The sequence below is a fragment of the Anas acuta genome, chromosome 1 (assembly GCF_963932015.1).
Source record: "Anas acuta chromosome 1, bAnaAcu1.1, whole genome shotgun sequence".
Taxonomy (NCBI): domain Eukaryota; kingdom Metazoa; phylum Chordata; class Aves; order Anseriformes; family Anatidae; genus Anas; species Anas acuta.
Window position 1 is genome coordinate 138024195 of NC_088979.1, and position 27596 is coordinate 138051790.

A 27596-nucleotide genomic window follows, 5' to 3' on the forward strand; every position below is an offset into this window, starting at 1 on the left:
AAATTACAGGCAATGTGATATCTAACAAAGATTTCATTTTTAAAAGACAACTTTTTAAATAGACTTCGCAACTGTTATTTATTATTATTTTTTTTTCCCCCAGAATTGTTTGCTAACCTTTCAGGTGAGTTTCATCCCAGAAAAGGAAAAACAAACAAACAAACAAACAAACAAACAAAAACACTATTGTAAAGATTCTGCGAGCTTCTGAACGTTTTACAACCTTATCTGAGTGTCTGCAAAAAGTAACGCGCTGCTTAATGAGGAAAACGAGAGCTTTACTGCTTCCAACAGCTCCCTCTCGTGGTGTTTTGCTCACACTTCATCGTCCTCCGTGAGCAATGAAACATTTCAGTTTCTCCTCAGGTTAAAAAATCAATTCTATAAACCCAAGTCCACAAACTACAGGTAAAAAACAGCCTCCCACCCAATACTACAAAATTTTGCTATCGATTATGTTGACCTTAACAATAAGAAATTGGCTTCATAGGCTTCTTTTGACTGAATCTTTGCTAACAAAACTGCATGCATTTAAAAGTTGTTTTTTTGTGAATAACATTTCTGAGCTCAGCTGTTTCACTGAAATAAAGTTCAGCTACCTTGTCTAAAATACTGAAAGTATGTTAACATACTGCCAATGTATATTAATATCTTCGAGAAGGGCTTGTGAGCTTGTATCGTTTTCCCAGCTACTGCTATTAGCCTCATAAGAGGTCTAACCTCCACTTTCTCCTTCTACTCCTTCCTGAAGATATTTATCCCCAGAACATGGCAGAGAGGCATGACAGGGAGCTAAGGCACAGTTAGGCAACGTTTCTTCTCTTATCTATAAGCTGTAGCACAGATGTACTAGTTCAATCTTTAAATGAGCAAGGTCATTTACTGGAAAGATTCCAGGGGTGGCTTCATCTGGCCAAATACTGAGGTCTCCTTCTAGATTCCCATCTCAGTGAGATGCCTTTCTACCAAAGGATTTGCCTCATCAGGGTGATGCCTCAAATAATGTAGATGAATCACACTTCAAAAAGGCATTAAACTCTCCACCAACTATAAACATAATTAGGATTGGAGATCTCTAAAGTTAGGTGAGATGAATCATGCTCCAAACATGACCTCTAGGGGCTCTTTGCTAGCTATTTTGCCCTTCTTCAGCTCTACAGAGCCATCTGTCCTACTTTACAAAGTCAATTTAGTCCCTATGGTTAGACAATTAACATCTAACTGGAGCTGACCAGTGGGTCATTTAATGCTAAATTTATTTCATATGATTGATCAGGATGCTGGATTATATTTGATCCCTGCTGAACTTCATGGAACACCCTAAAATCTGTCTGTCACATGTTGAATTAATGGATGGGCTGAATTGAAATGAAGCTAAGTTAACTGAATACTGCTGCAGATTGCTTCCAAGCTAGCTCATTAAAAACTAACTAGCACATCTTGATGCTTCACTGCAGTCTGCAGCACAGACATTTTAAATGTTTGCCTGTGGTAACTCAAAAAGCCTAAGGTTAAGCAGAAAGTTGTCAGGTCTCTGGAGTACCAAGCTAGTGATTCAATTAATCGGTTTCTGAGTTGGAAAATATGTTTCAACAATGTGTGTGACACTGGCTCACTTTGTGACTTATTCTGGTAGGAATTGCTGGCCATATGGAAAGAACCAAGCTCTTTACATGTGAATGGACAGCTTAAGATCTACCATTCATAAATTGATTTGCAGTTGTACATCCTTCTCTTTGCGATTAGAGGATTTTGCACCAAATAGCTCCATCTTAAAATATTTCATTAAACCAGTGGTTGAACTAAACAGCAAAGTTGTTCAGTGAGCTATTTCCTTTTGACCACTGACGTGAGGTCACAGTCACACCGGTTTCCCATCACATCTCCAGCTATTACAGCACTGCATTATCCAAACAATAGTATGAGAAGTCCAGAAAACTGTATGTACTGATGGACCACGTGCTGCTGCTGTAGAATATACGCAGCAGCTGAACTGTAAATGTCTTTCCCTCACAGAGCTGATCTAGTTCTGTGTGTTATATTCTCAGTCTCCTTTTTATGAAACTTAGAGGAACACAAGGCACATGCAAACTTTATTTCCTCTTTCTATTTCAAACCCAGTATTTATTAACAGGTGCAGAAGTTGTTAGTGGGAGAATGAACTGACAGGGCAGTTCAGAAAAGGTTCAATGGGTATTTAGTCTGGAATCCAGGCTGAAATATTACCTTAATTTTTTGTTGTTGCTTTATGCAGTTAAATTGGTAAAATGTGATAGAAATTGCTTCATCGTTTATTCCACATGAAATATAAGCAGAGTAGCCATCTTTTACTTTCCCACAAGATGGCTGCATGCAAAAATCTTAATTTAAACACAACCTCCATCTACAATAATGGATTACTAGACATGTGTTTTGCTGGCATATAGCTAAGCTTCATTCTTCAAATTCTCTGCATGAAAATGCCCTCTGAGTGAATTTTTCCTAGTTACTAAAGACGAGTCACATAGGCAAAACTACTTGTGTATAAGGGTTCTTGTGATTACTGGGCTGAGCTAAATGGATGCACAATTACATGATTAAATACAACATTTTTTACTAACTACATATAATTTTGGCTGTCACTCAGAATCAATTGCATTGAGGTACTGAGGTACTCTGGGATCTGTCCTATACAGACCTTAGGGAATACTGCAAATACTGAGCTAAATCGCATAACTTATCTTAGGCACAAATGGAAAATGTTTACAAAAGAACTAATCTATAATCATCTTTTACAATGTTTGAAATCTCCTTCTGTTTGCTTGTATTTTTGATCATTAATATGGATTTACAAACAGATACTATTGTTCATGTATGTGTTTTTCAACTGCCCAGAATGCATCTAGTCTTCAGTTTATCATAGAACCATAGAATCATAGAATATCCTGAGTTGGAAGGGACCCTTAAGGATCATCAAGTCCAACTCTTGACACCGCACAGGTCTACCCAAGTTCAGACCATGTGACTAAGTGCACAGTCCAATCTCTTCTTAAATTCAGTCAGGCTCGGTGCAGTGACCACTTCCCTGGGGAGCCTGTTCCAGTGTGCAATCACCCTCTCTGTGAAGAACCTCCTCCTGATGTCAAGCCTAAACTTCCCCTGCCTCAGCTTAACCCCGTTCCCGCGGGTCCTGTCGCTGGTGTTAATGGAGAAAAGGTTTCCTGCCTCTCGACACCCCCTTACGAGGAAGTTGTAGACTGCGATGAGGTCTCCCCTCAGCCTCCTCTTCTCCAGGCTGAACAGGCCCAGTGCCCTCAGCCGTTCTTTGTACGTCTTCCCCTCCAGGCCTTTCACCATCTTCGTAGCCCTCCTCTGGACACTCTCCAACAGTTTCATGTCCTTTTTATACTGTGGTGCCCAGAACTGCACACAGTACTCGAGGTGAGGCCACACCAGCGCAGAGTAGAGCGGGACAATCACCTCCCTCGACCTACTAGCGATGCCGTGCTTGATGCACCCCAGGACACGGTTGGCCCTCCTGGCTGCCAGGGCACACTGCCGGCTCATATTCAACTTGCTGTCTACCACGACCCCCAGATCCCTCTCTTCTAGGCTGCTCTCCAGCGTCTCATCGCCCAGTCTGTACGTGCAGCCAGGGTTTCCCCGTCCCAGGTGCAGGACCCGGCACTTGCTCTTATTGAACTTCATGCGGTTGGCGATCACCCAGCTCTCCAACCTATCCAGATCCCTCTGCAAGGCCTTTCCACCCTCATTCGAGTCCACAACTCCTCCAAGTTTGGTGTCATCAGCAAACTTGCTCAAAATACCTTCTATTCCTACATCCAGATCGTTTATAAAAATATTGAAAAGTACTGGCCCTAAAATGGAGCCTTGAGGGACCCCACTGGTGACCGCCCGCCAGCCTGACGCAGCCCCATTCACCATAACCCTTTGGGCCCTGCCCGTTAGCCAATTGCTCACCCATCGTATGATGTTTTTATTTAGCTGTATGGTGGACATTTTGTCCAGTAGGATCCTATGGGAAACCATGTCAAAAGCCTTGCTGAAGTCCAAAAAAATCACATCAGCTGGTTTCCCTTGGTCCACCATACGGGTGATCTTATCATAAAAGGAAATCAGGTTAGTTAGGCAGGACCTACCCTTCACAAACCCATGCTGGCTGGGACCAATGACTGCTTTGTCCCCCACGTGCGCCTCAATACGTTCGAGAACCATCTTCTCCATGATTTTACCAGGCACTGACGTGAGACTGACAGGCCTGTAATTGCTAGGGTCTTCTTTCTGACCCTTCTTGAAAATCGGCACAACATTTGCCAGCTTCCAGTCTACCGGGACCTCTCCAGACTCCCAGGATCGTTGAAAAATAATTGAGAGAGGTTCCGCGATGATGTCCGCCAGCTCCTTCAGCACCCGGGGATGAATCCCATCCGGACCCATGGACTTGTAGGGATCCAGGTGGAGTAGCAAATCCCGCACACGTTCAGGGTCGGTTGGGAGTTTGTCATCCCCACCGTCCCGGTCCTCCAGCTCAGGGCACCCTGGGTCCCGAAGCCCATCATCGGCATTGAAGACAGAGGCAAAGAAGGCGTTAAGCGTCTCTGCTTTGCCTATGTCATTGTCTGTGAGGAGACCTTCCCTATCAAGGAGCGGCCCTATGTATTCTTTGGTTCTCCTTTTTCCATTCACATATCTAAAAAAACCCTTTTTATTTTCTCTCACAGACACAGCCAGCTTCAACTCTAGGTGTGCTTTAGCCACACAAATTTTCTTCCTACAAACACGAACAGCATCCCTGTATTCTTTCCATGTCACCTGGCCCTCCTTCCAGTAGCGAAACACTCTCTGTTTCTGCCTAATCTCCATAAGAATGTTCCTGGTCAGCCACGCCGGCCTCCTGCCGCGCCTGCCTGACTTGCGATATTTAGGAATTGCCTGATCTTGTGCTTCTAGGAGGCATCGCTTAAAGAATGACCAGCACTGGTGGACATCAAGGCCTTCAAGAGCAGCTTCCCAGGGGACCTTGCTGACTAGTTCCCCGAGCAGCCTGAAGTCCACCTTCCCCATATCTAGGGATGAGGTTTTGGTGGCACTTTTCCTTCTGTCACCGTAAATTTTGAACTCAACCACTTCATGGTCACTATAGCCTATATTTAGCCTATATTTAAAAAAAAAAAAAAAAAAAAAAAAGGCCAGTGTACACAAGGTTGTCCTGAATGATCTAGACTGGCTTCACAGAACTAGTTAAACTGGTCTTTTGCCATCTGGGCCTTAACCAGTGCCTCCAACAAGCTTTTCTCTGTACTATTTCTATAACACTCCTAGGAGCCACACGAGCAGTGCTCAGCTGAGTAAGTTGCTCTTTGTCCTTTCTCTTCTTCCCTTCTCAGATTCAACCTCTGGATCTTATTGTGATTAATTTAGTAGCAGAGGGTATGTGTACTTGTATTACTGATACACAGAACAGGTACAGTACAGAGCATTATCATGCCCTGATCTGTTTTTAACATAAGGCACAGACATATAGGTATGCATGTGAGGGGTGTGTGAGAAATAATTTCCTCTTTCCTATGCGCACACATGAAAAACTGCTATTTTTATGAAAATCTGTGCTTATATGTTGAAATAAATATATAACTGAATGGAGGTTAAAGTAGGTTAATATACATGTATACAACAATTTAGGTATGCATACTAGCACTTTTCAGGCATAAGTCACAGAACAAATAGATAACACAGAGCACATATCAGAAATCCTGCATTTCCACTTTGGCTGTGGAGTAGGTATGCCTACAGGCAGAAAGGGAGAGAGAAAGACTCTAGTGTCAAAGAAGTTCTGAAAGTTGTTCATAACAGGATTCCACAGCCACCAACATACCCCCTACTATTAATCAGTATTTTTATCCCTGTTACCCCAAATGAAAAAGCTGTTTTTGCACCAAATCTGTTCAGCCACTGCTTACTAAGCCATGCAGTGGGCCAAAATTACCAAAATATCACAGCCATATTCCATGAGCCCTATTGAGAATCATATGAAAACTGATCTAAGCTAAATTTGAACGTGCAGGTTAGGAATTAGAAGCAGTCCAGCACAATGTCATCTTTTTTCTTCAAAGTAGCTATACAGTCGAAGGACTGGGAAGGCACACTGAAATAGCACACTTGTCTCACTGCTTCTGCCCCACTTTTCTAAAATTGCCATTTCTCAACATCCACAGAGATACCTTTTACCTGTGGAAGGAACAGAGAAAATGGTCTATATCCCCTTTTTCCCCAGCTCTCTCTCTTCCTTTGCCCAGCTGAGCAGAAGAGATGTAAGCCTTTGTTTTTAATTTTATTAAACTCAGGGTCAAATCCTGCTTGCTGTTTTTCTGGAACAAACTCAGAATAACTCCAGATTAACAGTGGTACAAGTGAGAACTAAATTACGCCCTGAAAAAATTATTTAAAAATCTTTCAGACACCTAAACAGATGGATAAATCAAGCACAGATTCTCAGGTCAACCTCTACCAGAAGGAATCTCTCATCTGACTTACAGTAGAAGTAAGATGCTATGATAGCAGCTAACAATAGAAAGAGAGATACAGTAAGGGAGGGGTATATTTTTCCTTACCAAACTCACTTGATTTAATACAAGGCATGCACAATTAATGATGGCTTTGAGTGATACCTGTATGTTTTATAGGTTTATAAATTGGTTGTAGTAAAATCTTATACATCCTATATCACTAGGTATTGTTTCAGCCTATTACAGGAGATATCTATCTAGAGTTGACTGAATTGTATTAATCTGATCCTAGTTTAATGATGCCTTAACATTTTTATGGGAGAATTTAATGTTTGCAATATCCATGTTCCTTATTTGAAAGTGTGACTTATAGGTTCTCATCTTCCTTAAATTATGAAATCCTTCAGCTAATAAAGGAAAATGATTATGGTTTGCAAAAAAGGCAAAGTCATTTAACAATCCATATAACTGTCTATTGTAGGTCTTTGCATAATAATTGTAATTTAGCTATTAGGAGTTCTAAAGGCAGTTATCAGTCATATGCCGCAATTCTGAGGAATAAGGGAAAACTCAAATTATTTAAAGGCTTTGTACTTTCCAAAGGGAGAAAAAAATAAAGCAGAAATCAATAATACTTTTAACAATGAAAAAAAAATGTTCTACTGAAATAACCAGTTGTTGATGGCAATTTTTCTAACTATTCAATACTGAAATTTTAAGCTTTCCTCCATATTTCACTGCCACAAAATGATATTCATTTTATACAGGCACTTCTGTAAGCAGGGAAAGACAAGTTAGGATTAGAATCTTCAATTCTTGATGCCCAAGACTTTCCATTTTTGCCCTTGGTACATGAAGAGGAGTGACCAAAGATAAATCAGATGGACTGTAGCCCTGGAACACAGATCTTCTTCAATTTGAAATTACTGTCTGAATTTGACTTTGTGTCTAGGGCATGTCTTGATTATTTCCTTCTCAGATGAGGATACTACATACATGAATCCAGCTTAGTTAACTGCATGTGCTTTCATATTTCTTGTACTACGGTCAAGCCTCTGCAATTGTAACATTCTCTTCTAAGATTCCAACCTTCATTTCCCCAAATCCCAGCTTTCCTCAGTAAAACATATACAAGGAAGGTATACACCTGGCTGAGGTGACAACTGTCACCTCAGTCCCTATGAAGATTATGTAGCAAGTCTCCCTAGAAGCCATTTCCAGGCACTTAAAGGATAAGAATATAACTAGGAATGGCAAAAACATATTTACCAAGGATAATTGTTCCTGACCAAACTGGTTGCTATCATGAAACTGGTGTCTATGTAGACGTCGGAAAAGTGGTAGATGTAATTTGCCTTCAGTTTAGCAATGCTTTTGACACAGTCTATGTTAGCACATAGGAGAGATTGACTACATAGGACAACTACAAGGTGGCTGAAAATAGACTGGATGGTCAGGCTCAAAGGGTAGTGCTCAGTGATGAAACATCTAACTGGGACTGGTTTCTTCAGGCACTTGTCAGGGACTGATCCTGGGACTGACACTGTTTAGCATCTTCATTGACTAGCATCTTCCTTCTCTGCTACAATAGCAGAGATCCCATCCTCAGCAGGTTGGAAATGACAATGGAACTGGGGCAAGGGTTGACACTTTGGAAAGATACAGAGACAAGACTGCTAACGGGAGTTAGCACAAAACAAATGTGAAGTTCTGTATTGAGGGTGCAATAGTACAGTCTAGGGACTGAGCAGGTGAGAGCTAGAAAGGGAGTTGGTGGTCCTAGTTAGTTAGCAGCACGACCTTGTCATTATGAAGGTCAACCTCATCCTGGATTGTGTTAGTAAGAACATAGACTGAAGGAAGTTATTATTCTCCTCTACTTGGCTCTTGCATGGCTGCTTCTAGTAAACTGTACAATTTTCACTCCTCCAGTGCAAGAGAAATAGAGAATTAGTTCAGCACAGGGCTACCAAGATGGTTAGGGGTCTGGAGCACATGATGTAGAAGAGGCTGAGGAAACTAAGTTTATTTAGACTTGGGAAGGTTAATGTGGGATTTAATTGCACATGTCAGCTACCTACTATACAAGACAGAACCAGACTCTTCTCAGAAGTGCACAGCAAAAAGAGATGGGTCAACAGATACAATTGGCAGTAAGGCAAATTCCAAGTGAACATTAAGAAATAAAAAAACGAGAGTGCCTAAGCATTGAAACATGTTTTCCAGTAAGGCTGTGTAACCTCCACTCTTGGAAATTTCCAAAACTGAATTGAAAAGCACTCTGAACAACTTGATCTAGCTTCTAAACTCTGAGTTGGAGGCAAATTCCTGCCTATCTGAAAAAGGCCAAATATGTCTTAACAAGTGTGAAAATGAGAATAGCTAGAATATCAGTTATTATATGATATTCAAAAAACATCGTGATAGGATAACTGCTTTTGCTTCAGCTATGACATCTGTCATCCAAACACAGTCCTGACTTACCTTTGGTATACAGCATGTTTTAGTAGCAGATTCAGACACTAAATTGAGAGATGAGCCAGATGCACAGCTACGAACAGGCATTGTAGCATTCAGTATCTAGAATGAATGCAAATCTTGACATTCATCAACAACCTATAACACAAAGCACCATTAACAGACCAAAATATAGACCAATTAAAATATATTTTGAGCACGTCCTTTACATTCTATATTTACAATGGTGCTATCTGGTTTTGGTAAATGCTGACTACCTTGCACATCGATTGATTTTTTGCAATAATAGGATCCAGTCTTTAGATGGATCTGCAGAACATGCTGAGAAAACAAGCCAAACAGAAAATGCATTACTTCTGTGAATTGTTCATGTCTTTAATTCACGTAAAATTAGCACACAACACATAGTCAAGTTAAAAAGAAAGAAGTGCTGGGTCAGTAAAGGTGAAGAAAAACATGTTGTTTTCATACATCCTGTGGATATTAATTCCTTTTAAAAAGTGGCTTTGAACAGTCAATTAGTTTCTTACCTTTTAAGAAAGATTTCACTCATTGTTACAAAATGTTCTGAAAATGTTCTGATCTCTTTGAATGGATATTCTCTGCTTACATCATATCCAGAAACTCATTTAGGAAGAATGTTCTGGATGCTGCATATACTTAAAAAAAAAAAAAAAAAAAAAAAAAAAAAAAAAAAAAAAACTTTTTACTTTGAATTTAACTTTTAAACTATTTGAAAGAGAACAGCTGATGTTGTCCGTATAGCTATTAAAAAATAAAATGGGTTCTACAAAAAGCCTTTGAAAAAAGCATGATTACATTAAAAAAAAAAGAAAAAAAGGCTCTAAAAGTGTCAGCTTTCTATTCAGAAAAACTGTTCCCAGTGGCTCCTTAAAGCATATCAGCCCTTGCTGTTCAAAAAGACCTTTTGTAAGATCCTCAGACAATTTAAAACTACACAAAGTTCTCAAGTCCCTAGCAGATATAACTATGACTTGCAGACAAACACTTCTGCCCACTACTAATATCTGAAAGGAGTCTCCCAAATTGTCCTCTGCTGTAATCATTTTCCTAAGCCTCTGTTCACCTGTTTTATTATTGTTGCTTTTAATCTCATTTATTCTCTCTCTTTCAGATGACTAGCAGCAGTCTTCTCAGAAAAGATGTCAACAATAAAGAAATTAGGAGTATAACATTTTGGTGACACAACATCTACAGAACATGTTATGCAAGACTTAGGCGGAGAGAGACTTAATCCACTTGAAGATGCTAGAATCACTGAATACCTCTTGACTGATGTCAAGGTGCTATGCATCATCTCACATGATCTCAGGTTCAATGAAGGGTCACAGTCTTTCCTTTTACTTTATGGAAAACTGGATCTGGATTTTAGTGGGGCTTTCCATTAGTGACCTCTGACTAATTTAGGGTATATAGTGTTGAGAGTTATTTGAAATGTATTTATAGCAAAGTAAGTAAGTAGAGCTACTGATTGCACACCCCAACTTAAAACCCAACAGTCCTATGATTTAGGCTAATATAATACACCATTGGAAGCTGATTATTTTCGCTAGTTAAGCCATAAAGCTGCACTTAAATATGAATAATAAAAAAATGGACTATTAATAATAATTATTGCAAATGTCACTGATTTCAGATTATAAAACTTAATAGACTATCACCATTAAAACATGTGCTCTCCATAATTATGCTGTGTACCAACTTGTGCTTGATTCTGTCTTTGTGAGTTATTTCAATGCTCCTTCCAAAGCTTATGGAAAATTTTCTTTAAAGAAGAAAACAGTTGTTTTATAGGCAGCTTGGGAGGGTTTTAAGGGAAGAACCCTTTTCTGTTCAAGGCTTTTTGACAGAATCAAAATAGAAGAAAAATCTAAATATTTTCCTCACTGTAAATATCTGTGTTGTCTTGACATGTGTATTTTCCTTTATCAGCCAATCTTTATAAAGCAGAGTATAAAGCATATTATGAATAACATCTTAACCAGTTCTTATGTTTTTATACTTTGAGCATAAGTGACAGGCTTTTAAACTGGGATACAATGAGAATTCAGGATAGACCTAGCATTTGTTCTACCTTTCATTTCAAATCACATCAAGGGAATGTCTAATTGGTCTGATCAGGTTGTCAGCTGACCCTTTCTCCTTTCCCTAAATTTTCATTCCAACTTCCTCTGAATGTCACAGTTGGGTAGGTAAAAGTGAGTCAAAATACAACATGAAATTGTTAAATGATGAACTCAATGCTTAGCTTAATTTCAAATGCAGAACTGTTCTTGCATATCAAAGCATGGCTACAATGGGAAGAATTCTTTCTGGTTTCTGACTACTTCACTGAAGAAATATGTAAGAGCTCTAGCAATGGGCAGAGAAAGAGATGTGTGAAACAGACACGAGATGTTAGACTGTAGATCAAGGTTCTGGAAATCAGGGGATGGACTCTATATAGAAATAAGTGCTTCAGAACTCCCAAGTCAATGGAAGCCTAATATACCTCTTTTCAAGTGACTACAGGCTGAAGTCGTTTATAAAAAGGTAGATTAGCAGATGTGAAAATGTATTACAGCTAGCTAGCTATATGCCTCAGTTTCCCAGTTTGTAAAATGTGTGTACTTCTTCAAATGTCTCTTTAAACAAGGCTTATAAATGTTTAGCTTAAAACATGCCTTATGTATATGAAAACTTGCCATATTATTACTCACAAGATTGGCAAGTTTTTAATATAAAATAAATGAGGCTTAAAATTATGTTATAAAGCCAGAAATACCTAAAGCCAATGTGACATTTTAACATGGAGCAGAAACATTTACAACGAGCAAAGCATCTAGAAATCAATCCAAGGGGCCTTTAAGAAAATAGCTGAGATTGTCAGTTTAGAACACTAGTGCACCTAGCTTCTACTGTGAACATATCATCCTAGTACAGAAGACATACAGCAATAAATGAGATGGTAAATATTTTCTAAGGAGAGGTCAATATTTGCTATGCCTGATACTTTTTTAATTCCTCAAATCCATTAATGCCTGGAAGGCCAGAATTCAGAGTAAAGCCATTGCATCTTCCTACTGACTTTGGGTGGAGCTTGGGTACCAAGCATCCAACCTGCCCCATAGAACTTACACAGCACTTATGAATTCAGAGTGCCACAAGTTATTCATAAATTTTAGGATTAACCCCTTGAAGAAAGGCCCAAAATGTGGCCTGGCCACTTCAGACCTCTTTTGGGAGTTTACTTGCAGTTACAGTTTCTATAGATCTTGTGGTGGACCATCTCCATCCACAAGGAATAATTCTACTTCAACATAAATGATGAATTCCATATGCTGATTACATCACCAGATGAGAACATTTATTGTTTATCTGTTTCTGTGGGGCAGGGATAATTTTTTTTCTTTAGAGAAGGATTATCTTTAGAGTTCACACCCATAGAAAATTACATCTGAAAGAAACTATGACTAGGTTGTATGGATAAAGTCATGTAGCATCTTGTTTTTTAGTTTGTTTTGAGGGGTTATGAACACTATTGTCACCTGTACATCTTCTAGGACACCGGCATTACTTAGCTAATGACAAAGGACAAGTTTTCTGGAGTATATATTCCAATCCATACTCACATGTCAACCCAGACAATCAGTATGTTCATATTTACAGGTGTGAGTGAGCCCACATTCATTTTATATTTTGCTGCAACTTGTTATATTAGCAAGAGAAATTTGGATTTACAGCTTTTTTTTTTTTTTTTTTTCCAGGTTTTTTTTCTCCTCTATCCCAAATACCAGTCATAAAATGAATCATATAATCATTAAGGTTGGAAAAGACCTCCAAGATCATCTGGTCCAACTATTGCCCTACCACTGATATCACCCACTAAACCATGTCCCTAAGCACCATGTCCAACCTTTCCTTAAACACCCCCAGGGATGATGACTCCACCATTTCCCTGGGCAATCTGTTCCAATGCCTGACTACTCTTTCTGAGAACGAATGTTTCCTCATTTCTGACCTAAACTTCCGCTGGTGTAACTTGAGGCCATTCCCTCTAGTCCTATCACTGGTTATCTGCAAGAAGAGGATGACCCCCAGCTCCCCACAACTTCCTTTCAGATAGTTGTAGAGAGCAATAAGGTTTCCCTTGAGCCTCCACTTCTCCAGACTAAACAGTTCCCTCAGCTGGCCACCCAGCCAGTTTTTAACCCAGCAAAGAGCATACCTGTCCAAGCCATGGGCTGCCAGCTTCTCCAGGAGAATACTGTGGGAGACTGTGTCAAACGCTTTGCTGAAGTCTACATCAACAGGCTTTCCCTCATCTACCAGGCAGGTTACCTGGTCAAAGAAGGAGATGAGGTTGATCAGGCAGGACTTGCCTTTCATGAACCCATGCTGACTGGGCCTTATTCCCCAGTTGTCCCACATGCTTTGGGTGACTGCACTCAAGATGACCTGTTCCCTGGCACTGAGGTCAGGCTGACAGTCCTGTAGTTCCCTGGGTCCTCCTTACAAACCTGTTTATAGATAGGCATTTCATTAGCAAGTCTTCAGTCATCCGAGACCTCTCCAGATGACCATGACCACTGATGGATGATGGAAAGCAGCCCAGCAATCACATCCACCAGCGCCCTCAGCACCCATCTGGCCCCATGGACTTGTAAGAGTTCAGGTGGTGCCACAGGTCTCTAATTGTTTCCACCTGAACTGTGGTGGGTTTCTTCTGCTCCCCATCCTGGACTTCCAGGTCGGGAGGCTGAGTACTCTGAGGATAAGCATTAAGAAACTCAGCCTTTTCCTTATCCTCAGTAGTCATGTTCCTCCCTTTATCTAGGAAAGGATGGAGATTCTCATTGGCCCTCCTCTTGTCATTAATATATTTATAAAAACACTTTTTGTTATCTCTAACCATAGTGGCCAGGTTGAGTTCATGCTGTTCTCGTTGAGCCTTCCTGATATTTTCTCGGCATATGCTGGCAACTTCCTTGTACTCTCCCTGAGTTGTCTGTCCCTTCTTCCACCAGATGTAAATTCTCTTTTTCTCCTGGACACTCAGCACAAGTTTCCTGTTCAGCCATACCAATCTTTTTCCCTGCTGGCTCATCTAATGGCACACAGGGACAGCCTGCTCCTGTGCCTTTAAGACTTCCTTCTTGAGTAGCGTCCAGCCTTCCTGGACCCCTCTGCCCTTCAGGACTGACTCCCAAGGGATCCTCCCTGCCAGTGTCCTGAACTATTCAAAGTCTGCTCTCTGGAAGTTGAAAGTAGCAGCTTTACTGACCCCACTCCTGACTTCACCAAGAATAGAGAACCCTACCATTTCATGGTCAGTCTGCCCAAGACAGCTCCTTACCACCACATCTCTTACCAGTCCTTCTCTGTTCCTGAACAGCATGTCTAGTGGGGCACCCCCCTGGTAGGCTCACTAACCAGCTGAGTCAGAAAGCTGTCTTCCACGCTTTCCAAGGATCCCCTAGACTACTTCCTTAGGGCTGTATTGTATTTCCAGCATATGTCTGGAAAGTTAAGGTCCCCCCTGAAGACATATGCTGGTGACTGAGCAACTTCCAACAGATATTTATAGAATGTCTCGTCCATCTCTTCATCCTGGTTTGGCGGTCTATAACAGACCCCCACCAGGATGTCCACCTTGTTGGCCAACCCCCTGATCCTTATTTACATGGACTCTGTCATTCCCAACCCTGAGCTCAACAGCATTGAAACACTCTCTAATATAGACAGCCATGCCACCTCCCTTTCTTAGCTGTCTGTCCCTTCTGAGGAGCTTATAGCCACCTATAGCCCATGAGTGGGTTCCTGTGGGCTGGTAGGATGTGCCAGCTTTGTCACTTCTAGTTGCCAGTGTGTAACAACTTAGACTTCCCAAGAGAACCTGTAAAATGTTAATACTTAATTCAACAGCCCAACATCATAATCTCCTCAGAGAAGTAAACAAATTAAGTGAAACAGAGACAGCATGACCTTGGATAAGTTGCCTCAGCAACCCGTGCCGCTTCTTACTCCCAACTGCAGCTGCTGTGTCTATTATTTTACAGGCTGCTCAGTACAAGGCACTTTCCAGTTTACATGGCATTAATTTAGAGCCTCTTGCAGCAAGGACAGTGCAAGAAGCAACTGGCATAAAGTCTTCACATGAAAAGTTTTACAAATTTCTTTTCATCTGCCTTTGCAAAACATTAACAAAGCAGGAGCAAATCTCTAATAGAACATAAGCACACTAATGTAAAGGAAAGGAAATTTCAAATGTATCTAGAATTGGAAAGAGGAACAAAGCTGTTTGAACTGAAAAGAGCTAAGATGTAACAGGTGAAATAGTTGCTTTGGTGAAATTCTTTATTGGGCCTCAATGCCCATAGAAATGTCTGCAGAATTATATGCTTCAGCCTACAAGTAGGATTATTTATGCTTCCTACAATAGCTTAAATTCTGTGGTAAAGATTGTCTATCCATTAAGTGATTTGAACACTTAAGTCAAACTTAAAAAAATAAAAATAAAAATACATGTCTCAATGACCATCTTCAATAGTTTTCAAATAAGTTAAATTTATTGTCTGCTGTCAGCACCAATCATACACACTACACCTAATCAATCTTTTCCTTCTGCCTCAAGATATAAATAACTTGAGATCCACAAACTTTTTTTTTTTTTTTTTCCTTTTAACAAACTGTTTCTGGGAAACAGGTCCCACAGTTAGGATATTTTTCTCCCTTTTTTTGACAGACCTATACATGAAGATAAGAACCCTGTTGGGATGCTGAATAGCCTATCTCTGTACGGTGTTGCTCTAAACATATGGCTCTAAAATTCAGAACAGATATATCATTGGTGAAGTCCAGATAATTGATTCATAAGTCAGCTGCATCAGGCAGGTTTTTTGATGGTATCTTTATAAATAGGCTGGTGCTTTCAATGTGCCTGATGGTATCTCTCATATTGACATGAAAGGCATTTGGAGGTTGGAATATACTAGTTATACAACTTGTATTCTTGGTGCAGTTCAAGAGGACTGTTGGCCTCTCAGAACACTACTACAAATATTTTGGTAATTACCTCTTGTAGATTTATACTTTTTAGCTTTCAGTCTTTTAGTGTTTTACTGAATTGTGTCAAATACTTTTGAGGTCTAAAATTTCATGTTCTAAAGAAAAAGCATGGTCATTATTCAAATGAATAAATACAGTTCATGACTTAGAATCAAAAAGCATAATTTGACCCATCAAAAGACTCTTGAATTTTCCTAGTATATTTTTGTGCTCTTGTGCCTGTGCTTCAGTTCTCATGTATTTAAAACTCACACACACACACACACACACAAAAAAAAAAACACACACAAAAAAAAAAAAAGAAAGATTGTATGACTCAGTAGAAAACATCACAACATCTTCTGGAAATGGTAGCTTACTGGACTTACATATTCCCTACTAAGTGAAATTTTGCACCAAACAGTACAGGCAGAAAACAAAACAAAACAAAACAAAACATACAAACACTTACTGTAGTTCACTCTGAGCAAACAAAAGTACTGGCCACCGCCCATATGACTTGATTTACAAACTTTAAAAGCAAAAGCAAGATTAATAGCTGACAGATTTCCCTTAATTTAGAGGAGGAATTGCCTTTCAGGAGCTGTGTGTACAATGCCCGTAGGCTGCTTTGAAAACTCTTATCTATATTCTTCATTTTGAAAGAGGAGATGTCAGTGGTAAAACTGATAAGGTTTTTTTCCTCCTTCTTAAAGATAGGCACTTAATATTGACCACATGTATACATACTCACTCACTGTGCTCTATATACATTTGTCTACATATAATTATAATTATATCTAAGCTCTCCTGACAGAAAGAAAACCACTGTAACAGAAAAAAAGAATTAGAGAGAAGGGGATCTAATAAAAATGAGGTATATCCACATCTCCTGGGTTGATTAACTGGAAAAAAAAAAAAAAAAAAAAAAAAGCGCACATCTTAAAAAAAAAAAAAAGATGTTATTCCCTCGATGTCCTGGCTATGCACATTATGTACGTCACATCTCTGACATTTTCAATTATTCCATGACATAAATAAAATGAAACAGCATCTGGTACACTGAGACATCTTACCTAACACTGTTCATGCATGAAAACACTCACCAGTATTTCAAATTGTATAACTTCATTGGATCCTGAATATATAGTTAAAAATTTGTAAATCCGGAGCGCTGAGATTGCTCTTGCCCCTCACTTGCACTAATGGGGAAGACACCCAAGGATCCATGTGTTATAAATGAAGATACAACTCAATCTGAATTTAGTAATATTTATAAAAGGTAAGTAAACAGTGCTAGGTACACGGGGAGTCTATGTTCTACCAACACGTACACACTAACATCGAACTTTCTAAATATACAGAACATTGCTTTAAGATATTAAACCCCAGTATGCCTATACATATGTACAATCAGAAAAGGTATCAACTGAAACATAAACATGACAAAGTTTTAAAAAGCAAGTGTTTAACAAACAATCCTTTATTACTATTAATGTCCATTACTGGGGGAGCATAGTTGGAGTTGGTAATCCTGGTTGAAGTGCTCCCATATCTTCCATGACTTCGTTAATTTTTCTCAGATTATATAACAGTCTCCATTTTCCATTCCTTTTCTTGATTACAAATACTGGAGAATTCCAGGGCTAGTCGTGGAAACAATATGTCTCGCTTTAAGTTGTTAAGCAACTCAGCCTTCGAGCCTTATGTATCCTACTCTTCAAGGATAGAAGGGAAACATATCCATCTCCTTTTCAAGGCCAACAGGGCCTGGGTCAAAAGGCATGTTCAGGTCACCAGGGAGCATAAGAGCAAAGGCCTGCAATGGCAGTAGCGGTGGGGGGGGAAGAGGAGGCGGAGGGCCGTTGGCGATGGTGTAGCAGTCAGATCAGTGGACGAGTCCGCAGCTCCCTCACTGTCTGGCAAACCACATGTTTCTGATTGTGGCCCCACATGGCTCTTTAAGGCCTCAGAGACTGCTCACCAGGTGCCGAGCAATCCCACTGCAACCTTGTTGATTTTAGTTGCAGAATGCCTCACCTTGACCTCAATTTGGTCCCGTATTTCAGGATCATAAACTGATTGTTAATAAAGAGAATAAGCTGTAAGGTTACCAGGACAGTGTTTGTTTCTAAGGACGATTCCCCATAATGCGCAACTGCTCACCAGAGAGGGGCAGTTGTGTGCGCGGGTCCACTTCTCTCAGCTTGAGCTTCTTTCCAGCTCCAGTGCACCTATTTCCAGTGATTTTCTATGCGAGCTTCTTTGAGCGGTTTGCTGAGTTTGGCCGAACCTATCTTCATGAGGCGATCAGTGTGCCTGTTCCTGCCCTGGTCTCTGTTCTGCTAGCCTGTCCCTATGCATTCCTTTTTTCTACTTCTTTATTGATGACATAACTTCATTATATCATGTTGCCTTTTTTCATCTTGAGGACACGTTCCCCTCTTATACCCTTTGCCCCACAGCAGTTCTTTTCAAAAGCAACTTTTCATTGGTCAAACAACTTTGCTCGGTAACCAGAAAACACCCAGAAACTTCCGTGCCTTAACAGCTAGAGAACAAGCAACCCGAGACAAGACGGCATTGAGATAGGGAAGATGCTAAAACTTACCCGAATTAATATTTAGCTACATATATGGTAAAATATCCTAATTATCGGGGATGTGGATGAGAACCTAAAAATATCCTAATTATAGGGATGTAGATGAGAAAGAGATGTAAAAAAGATTTCACTCAAGACCAAGCAATGAGAGAAAGACAAACAACTCATTAGGGAAGGATGAACAACTTGTTGGCATGAAACAAGGCAAAGATAAACAAAAAACTTCTAAATACTGTCCAACAGCAGGTCAAAGTCCAGAAAGGTAAAAAGTTTAACCTCCTCTTCCTCGTTGCCTTCATCCTGAAAGACCCCTGCCCATGACCACCAGGCTACACTGCGCAGGCGCAACCGGAAGGAGCTAAGGGTGGGGAGTATGGAAATGAGTACTTGGAAGAGGTCCATCTTTTCAGGGAAATTAATGAATATGTATTAGAGCTCATGTAATCTGTAACATAGAGCTCATGTAATATGTAACAGTATTTGTGTATAAAGTTGTGAGAGATGATCGGGCAGGTATGCACCTTTTTGAGGGAAGCTATTCCCTGGTGCACTGCAATAAAGTATACCTACTTTACAACCCTATGGTTGTGGAGTCTTTTCCTCCAGTCAGCATGGCATCTCCCAAATCACCCTTCTTTGTTCCCTCTAAACTCTTTACATTCCTGATGGCCTCGTCGTTAAGAGTCTGATGTTATCTCCAACCATGGGGCTTGTTGACCACCATGGCCACACTCCCACATCTCCCCCTTCTTTATTAACATCAACCATCTTCTTGAAATGAATTCTTACTCCATATATCACACATGCACCCAGCAGAACACCTTAAACATTTACAGGGACAAGGTGTAATGAAAATCATGGGTTCGGAGGCCTACTGGCATCCAAAACTCTGCCTAAGTTAAGGGCTTCATAGTGGTGTTGGGAAACCTCAGCAAATGCTTCAGGTGCAAGCAGGCTGTATACATCTCCTTTGTTACTATATACCAGCTATGTAGAAAGTACATGCTCGTAGCTCACCTGAGATAAGCTACTAAGATATTCCACTAATTAAATTCAGTGTTACAGCTTGTACAATAAATGGACAGCAACTTCTTTGAGGATGACGTACAGACAGACAGGCTCAGCCACCACATCTGCAGCTGTAAACAACCTGGGACTATGGCTGAGGCACAGCCTCCCCTCAGTGCACACATGCCTCATGCCACCTTGTTCCAGGCCAGGGCCTTGTGGAGGAAGCAGGGGCCACGTTGAGGCGCTTGCAGTGCCCTGCTGCACTCCCCTCTCTGGGCAGCTGCACACTTCTGCCTGTGCAAGAGGCTGATTAAAATAATAATAATAATAATAATAATAATAATAATAATAATTAAAAAAAAGTTGTTTTTCCTTCACTGCTCCATCATGTACCTCTTCACAAAAGCCTCTCAAACAGACCATGACAAGAAAACAAGTACATTTTAACAAGGGGGAAAATAACTGATAGACTGTTGTTGTTCTGATTGTTGTTAAGTTCACACAGCAAATAGAAAACTCGGAAGGTGGCATCAAAGTGGCCTTTGCTCTCCACCTGACAGTGTCTTTTAAACACCTGTGGTGCTTAATTTTAATGAAATCTCTTATCCTGGGCATTATAATAAGGACAAATCATTTCTTTGCTGCTGATAGAATGAAAATATTGGTTTTAAATGAACAAACATGTCTACGAATAGTGATTCTCAAAACTCCGGAGTTAATATATCAAATCATTAATCTGTCTTTTTCTCTAATTTAGAGTTGCAAAGAGTGTGGTTTAGTGGGAAAAAAGTTAATTTTTCATCCTAGTCATAAATGGAGCCTATAAAGCCAGCTTAACACTATTACATCAAATCTACAGAGGATAAAACACCTTCTGTTCTATTATTTCTATTTTCAGTACACAAACTGATTTCCAATCACAGAAACATATATAAACACACACACACAGATGTAAACATCTTTCCAAACAGTCCCTTAACTTCCTATCCTAGCTAGTGCTTATACTATGCACAGGAAAATATACAACTTTAACTCAAGATTATCAATGTGAATCATTGGGATTAGAAATTAGAGAGTGATTGATTAAGAATGAATAGGTGCTATATTTGCAATGTACTGTGCCTGTGCTGCACTTAGGCCTCCAGATAACAGGAGGCCCTCGGACCCCAAGTACCAGATCAAAAAAACCTCATGGTTCAGACTTTAACCAAGGCATCAGAGATAAGCAGGACTGTTTACAAAGGGACAAGATAAGGAATGTTAAACATACAAGGCCTCAACATAACAGGAGCCCCTCAAACCCCAAGAATCAGATCAAAACAACCTTATGGCCCAGATTGTGACCAAGTCCTCAGAGAGCATGCATGAAGAGATGAGGTGAAAAGTTCAACCCTGATGAAGACATCTTACGTCATCCCCACGACCCTCAGCGCCCACCACCACAAAGCACTGAGCAAGCGCAGACGAGGAATTTGTGGAAATGACTTCTTGTAGCTATTTTTAATACTAAGCGGGGACAGGTTATGCATATGTATGTATAGGCGTATTGGGAAATTTCATGCATATGTAACTCTTTACAGCATATAACCATGGCAAGTTGTCACGTTAGCTGTGCACAACTTTGGTGGGACTACCCTCTGTGCTGCCCAGTGCTGAATAAACATACCTACTTTACAATCTTACTGATTGTGGAGTCAGCTTTCCGCGAGTCAAATGTACTTATTGAAATCTTTTCACAAGAAACTTGAGAAACAAAACATTGTGCACAGCAAACAGTTTAAAGGCCTCAGTTTGCATATCTGCACAAGTTTAGGAAGGGTAAGAGAAGACACTTGATGTGGCCACCTGTGTTGCAGAGGATCATGATGGACTCTAAACCCATCGTTCCTCCCAAAAACTTCCAGAAGTGGCAGTCAGGAAACTCTTTTTCCCTGTGTTTATTCAACCTGAATCTTTTTGGTTGAACTTCCCAAGTGGGGAAAAAACTTCAGGCCTGAAACCTTCAGATAAAATAAAATAACCATTTCCGCGTTGTATACTGAAAAGGGGTGAAGAGAAATGCCAAACCTGTTAGCTGAACCATGAGTTGGCCCTTTGTTTGCATTGAAATGCTTTCCTTGCAAACACTTCAGAAGTAAGTGTGCCTCCTCAAACCTCCATTTGAAAGGATTATATGCAGAGCTCAACACAGGCAGGGGCACCGAAGCCTCTCATTCAGCTTCCCCAGCAGGAGGTAAGTTCCAGCATAGAAGTGAATTTAAATGGAATTCCCATTTTCACAGAAACAATAAAAAGAAGTTAGGCAGAGAGAGAAATGTTATTTACACAGATCAGAACTGGACTAGAAGTTATCTGAATAGGAATAGGCAGCTGAAGAAAATAAGACTTGTGAGAAAGACCACAAGATTGTAAAGGTTTAGGCCTTCTCTACATTGTGAGTTTACTCCTTTTGCTCCTCTGAGACCGCTGAATAGGGTAAAAGACACTTTATTTGTATTCTCTTCTTTTGTCAGAACCTCAGATTCTTCTTTGCTCTAACAGCTCATGCTCAACATTTAAAAATATTTAAAACCACATTCAGATAACAAATCTAGCTACCACTCCAAAATGTAATAAATGACTGAGTCCCAAATAGGATTGCAATTAAAGTTTATAATTTATTAAACGAATAGAGGCAAGCAAACAGCTCTGGGTGCGCCGGGAGTCTCCACTCCACCAAGACGCACACCTATTACATCAGGTGGCTGGTTTTTATGCTCCTAGGCTAATACATATTCCATACCATTTTTTTGAAAAGGCAGGGTTATTATATTTAGTTTCCTGGGATCCGAACCATCCCACAGACGCATGCAGATCGGTCTCCGGTGGTCCCTCTGGGGGGGTCACTCGTACTGAAGGCTCATAAGTCTTCCTTCCAGGCTTTGTCCTTCAGTTGTTCTTCATCTTCCCCCCTTCTCCTTATTTGGTCATCTCTTAGCCAGATATCAGAGACCCGTGCAGCACCCCATGCAATAGTTAGCAGTTATTTTTAAACCCCTTTGTTCTCTTATCCCAGATATCAGAGACTCGTCCCATGCAAAAGTCAGCAGTTTTGGAAACTCTTTTGTTCTCTTAACCCCTGGACCCAAGTCTCAAGGTTTACCCTTCAAACCCTCTGTTGACACAAACTCCTAGACCATACTTTTGTAAGATACAAGAACTATATATATTAACCCCTCTGTTTCTCTTATACATGTACTTGTGGTTATACAAGGGTATGTAAGACAGAAGGTCACATTTCATCATGCAGCCCTAGCATTGTTCCATATTGACACAAATCAGATGAACACATTTCACAAAAACATTAAACTGAAGGGAAAGTCCCACAGAATGACACCAGAAGAGAAGAGTAGGCTATGTTAAGGTTTTATGTCCTACTGTTTTCTCATCAGTCTCTAGTTCTCCCAGTTTTACGTCCATACTTCAGATTATAAATGTGTGTTCATTTTCCAAAGGGACCACCTCCTCCCAGTGGTTAGCATTTACATGTTTTGAAGATTAAAGGCCAAATGAAGGCTTTTTAACAGAGCATACTATTTGCACACCAAAATTATTCTATTGAAGTAAATCTATTCATGACCAAAAGCTGACTGGCATGGAAGTATAACACAACTAAGAGAGAACTGTAATACTTGAGTAGACACTCTGGCCTTTAGGCCCACCTAATGTTATCACAGAATCACAGAATGACTTAGGTTGGAAGAGACATTAAAGATCATCTAGTTCCAAACCCCTGCTATGGGCAGGGACACCTTCCACTAGACCAGGAAGGTGTGGCCACAAAGCCACATCCAACATAGCCTTAATATTTTTAGGGACGGGGCATCCACAATTTCTCTGTGCAATCTGTTCCAGTGCCTTACTACCCACATAGTAAAGCATTTCTTCTTTATATCTAATCTAAATTGAAACTCTTTTAGTATAAATCCATTACCCCATTGTCCAATCGCTACATTCCCTGAGTCCCTCTCCTGTTTTCTTGTAGGCTTTCTTTACGTACTGTAAAATTGCTATAATGTCTCCCCAGAGCCTTTTCATCTCCAGGATGAACAACTTCAGCTCTCTCAGCCTGTCTTCATAGAAGAGGTGGTGCCCAGCCCTTTGATCATCTTTGTGGCCCTCCTCTGGACTTGCTCCAACAGGTCCCTGTCCTTATACACATGGACACAGTGCTGAATGCAATACGCTAGGTAAGGTCTAAGGAGAGCAGAGCAGAAGGGGAGAATCACCTCCCTTGCCCTGCTGGCTACACTTCTTTTGATGCAGTCCAGGATGCAGTTGGCTTTCTGGGCTGCAAATGCACATTTCTGGCTCATGTTGAGCTTTTTGTCAACCAACACCCCCAGGCCTTTCTCCTCAGGGCTCCTCTCAATCCATTCTCTGCCCAGCCTGTATTTGTGCTTGGGATTGTCCTGGCACAGGTGCAGGATGTTGCACTTGGCCTTGTTGGATGGCACGAAGTGTGCCCAGGCCCACCCCTTAAGATCATCAAGGTCCCTTTAGATGGCATTCCTTCCTTCCAGCATGTTGACCACACCACACAGTGTGATATCACTGGGATATTTGCTGAGGGTGCACATTATACTAATGTTGCTCCAATATAACTGTATATCTTGAGGAGGTTATATATCTATGAAAGGACTCTAGTTGTATTTATATATCTATATGTGAATATAAAGATATTAGTAAAGATCCAGAAAACAGAAATAACAGGAAATCATATTTTAGTCACCCTATTTTAGATTGGTGACAAATAAAATGTTTTAGTGCAGAAAGCATGTAAATTTGTCACAGAGTCTAAAATGTAAATGAAATACTTACTCACTCGTACATTTTCACCTTTCAAAGTGTAAGCTGTTTTTAAATTTATACAATCAGTTGACTGCCTCTGAGAGATGACTCTCATGAGCTATCTGTTAAGGGGCCAACCTCAAATTCTAACAGAAAACTTAGATCCAAAGTGGGCAGTCCTTGTATGTGGTACACTAATCTTAGTAAACAATTATGATGGAAATGCTAGGTGCAGGCAGATTAAAACCAGTTCAGGAACTACTGCAGAACCACCCAAACATTCTGAAGTGCCTTTTTTGCACCCATGGTTTTAAGTGGACTGCTGGAGTACATGCCCTAAGGCGGCAACACAACACCCTACCACACACTGCAGCTTCACTCTGCAGCAGCGCAGAATGATCACTTAACCAAAATTAGGGTGCTGCAACCAGTATCTTGGCAGCTCATCTGACCTGCCTCCACATTACCAAATTTAGCTGTCTGACGCAGGAGAACAGTAGGGCAAGCAAATTGTATGTCATAGTGGGGGCTTTACATATAGCAATAAGCACTCCTTTTGTTTCAGAGAACTCTGTATTAAAGAGGTTAATCATCTGATCTCCTCTGTCTATTCTGCAATCCAGTTCCTTTCTCTTTCCAGCCTTCCCTTAATTCTTTGTTGGGCCCCTCAGATCCTGAGGTCCTGAGCTGTTGTTTCACCTCATAAAAAGAAGAAATCTTTTCCCTTACTTTCAGTGTTGTCACTATCAGAATAGTGGTACTCACTATCTTTTAGATCTGTTTGTTAGTGGCCTGCTCAGCCAGGGCCCCCAGGGATACACACTGTTATCTCTGTGGTCTATAGTATCTTTTCTGAACTTACGCAACTTGAATTACTGGAGTTCCTGGGTGAAATTTTTCATCCAAAGGACTGGAAACCTTTTCAGACATTATGAACCAGAGGCATACTATAAGGACAAAGGTAAGTATTTGAAGACTTCTTTTAGTCCATTTGCCTACCCACCTAACAAGGAATTCTTCTACACTCTACCTCACCCTAAGAATTAAAATAAAAGTGTCAGATACAACAGGAAGCCAATTCCAACTTTGTTTCTGACCCCCACCTCCAACCCCTAGAGAAGGATTCAAGGCTGGAAAAAGGCACAGTCTGGACCACTGATGACCAAGACTTGATCTAAGCTCAACTGATTGCATCCCCTGAGCTATGGGATGCTATTGCCAAAGCTGTGATTTACACAGGTACACATTTTTTCTCCTCTGCGCCTTATAGTGCTTCTAAGACTACATTACAATACCTGAATGCCTCACAGTCTGTGACACATTTAATGCTAACAGCATCTCTGTGAGGGATGGAGGTGCCATAGTTCTCATTTCATAGATGGGTAACTGGGGCGCATTGCAAACTAGGGCCTTGTCTAAGAGTTACATCAGCAGGTAAGTCTCCAAGTGGAGACAACTATAGCAGAATAAGGATGCCCACAGAGATTATTATGTCAGCATAAGTACACTAGAAAAATATTATAATAATTAATAGTTAAATAAATAATAATCAAAATAATTAAAGTGTAATATATTAGAAAATTCCTCAGTGTAGCCACTACCTTCCATAACATCCACAGTGATATAAGGGAAGAAATAAATAAGTGGCCTAGCCTAGTACTTTTAAAGTGCCTGAGCCAACTTTCTTCTTGTATATCATAACATCAATGAAACCAGTCTCACAGGAACTCTTCTGAGAATACCTGCCACAGCACAGCAGAAAGCTGACATGAAGAGGCTTCAGCCTCCATGACTCAATACTGCTGCGGCAGCAGGGATCTCTTTGCTGCTACTTCCTTTCCTAACTCTGAGCATGTATCTCAGGTACCAGCACTCATTGCTCTCTTGTGAAGACAAAGGCTTGGACTACATCAGTCCAAGGATTATTGTTTTTATTCTGCCTGATTGAAAGAGTCTGTAAACCTGTGGTCCTTTTGGGGGAAGTTTTAATAACTATATGCAGTGGCAGAGGAGTCCTCAAAAATCTAAGTGGGTCAGAACTGAGGATTATTTTTTTTTTTCCTCTTGCAAGAGCAAATGTAATAGGGATAATCTTACTTGGAGAATAAAGAAAAATAAAAAGGCAATTTTCAAAAATACCTAGTTTACAAAGCCTTATCACATCTTGATGAGTGATGGCCCTAGCTTTTTCAGTTTTCTACTCCCCATGGTGGTCCTGGGTCTCATACAACTCATTCTCTTTTGAAGGATGGTCCCTTTAGTCCCATTAGAGTATGCTGTTCTATGCTGGCGGGCTTTCTCCTACTCTGGTCCAAACCAGATTTATAGGTTGGCCAGAGAGAGGGAAAATCTTCAAAGCTAATAATGCTGGCATTATCCCTTCATAATCCTTCCCAGTATAAATATTACATTTGCTGTTTTCCAGTCAGATGGTATCACTGTTGGCTCAGATGGTTTATTAAAACTTCTTTCTACTGGACATGTTCAGACATCCAACATTTCTTGTACAATTCTGGGGTGGAAATTATCTAGTCCTGCTAACATGATATTATTTTATTTGCTTCCAACCTAGATGAATACATTTCTGTTTCAGGCCCTCATTCCCAGCAGTTATTTTTCTTTTGCCTCCATATTTTGTAGCAGTATCCTCCCGTGAAACTAGTAGAAATTATTCATCAAGATTTTGAGATCTGCACAGAGAAGCTTCCGAGATTTTTGAAAGATGCATGATTCAAAACATTTTTTTCTGCTCCTGAAGAATTAAAGCAGTATATTTTGATAGTAGGCACTTCTGTAAGCACAGTATCATACAGTTCACGTAAACCATCACAACTTCAAATTCATCAGAAATACTAGACTATCCAAATGCTTTCTTTAGAGCATCCAAAGAAAAAAAAGACACAAACACAAAGCTTTTTTTTTTTTTCACTTAGAAGACAGTAAGGTAGGAATACTACCACCATCATCACTAGTGTGATCATTTTGTTGGTTTTGGTTTTAGATATGAAAAATCATGAAATAAAGTACAAAACTATCAAACAGCAAACTATAGCCATGTGAAATAAAAATCTGACAAGGAAACAAAATTCAAGTTGGTGATTCTATAAGTAGGCTTACAAAAG

The 27596-nt window shown here is 40.2% G+C and overlaps 1 long non-coding RNA gene across 1 annotated transcript in view; it reads right to left on the bottom strand.

Moving 5' to 3' along the window:
- The window catches only part of LOC137843897 (uncharacterized), a 54367-nt gene that overhangs the window by 2866 nt on the left and 23905 nt on the right, over positions 1–27596 (bottom strand). Inside the window, exons 2-3 of the long non-coding RNA XR_011089741.1 lie at positions 9515–9643; positions 8991–9086 (exon numbers count right to left, since the gene is read on the bottom strand). This is a non-coding gene — a long non-coding RNA (uncharacterized lncRNA). The remainder of the gene's footprint in view (positions 1–8990; positions 9087–9514; positions 9644–27596) is intronic.